The following is a 588-nucleotide window of genomic DNA, read 5'->3' as shown; positions in this document are numbered from 1 at the left end:
CATATAATTGCTTGGAAGGAGTTTGACTTCTTTGGTTGAGTCAGAAACAAGGTAGAGCCCAACATTTATTTTTAAAGATATATCAATGCAATTTTGTTTTAGGGAACTTTGGATGCTAGTTTGAAAGAGAGATCTTTGATCAAGTGTGAGTTTCCAACCTTCCAAACAGAATAAGACTTGCTCTATACTTTTAAGCCATATCCTACGTTAGGGACAGTCACATTGCTTTTAATCAACAATGGACATGAAGAAGAATATAGATAGCAACTTTTCCTAAATAAAAAAGTACCCTTTAATTTTCTGTTCAGTTTAATAAGATTTACCTAAGATGTGTAACTCCAAGTAATTATTATCATTTTTATAAGACAAACTTTTCCTCACTTTTTGCTCATTTTGCTAAGTACAATCTGAATGAACAATATTTAATAACAACAAAAAACTATTAAGTTCTTTCACGGGAAATTTCAAGAATTTAAAAATTCATTTTTGACCTTTGCCCACATAGGACTATATGCTCCTGGGAAGCTTTCTCTGCTATGTCTGCAATGGCTTGTGCATTTCTTTACCTCTTTCCTGAGAGTCCAACCC

Source organism: Propithecus coquereli, unplaced genomic scaffold (genome assembly GCF_000956105.1).
Source record: "Propithecus coquereli isolate 6110/MARCELLA unplaced genomic scaffold, Pcoq_1.0 Scaffold240, whole genome shotgun sequence".
NCBI lineage: Eukaryota > Metazoa > Chordata > Mammalia > Primates > Indriidae > Propithecus > Propithecus coquereli.
Note: the sequence above shows the minus strand (reverse complement) of the source record.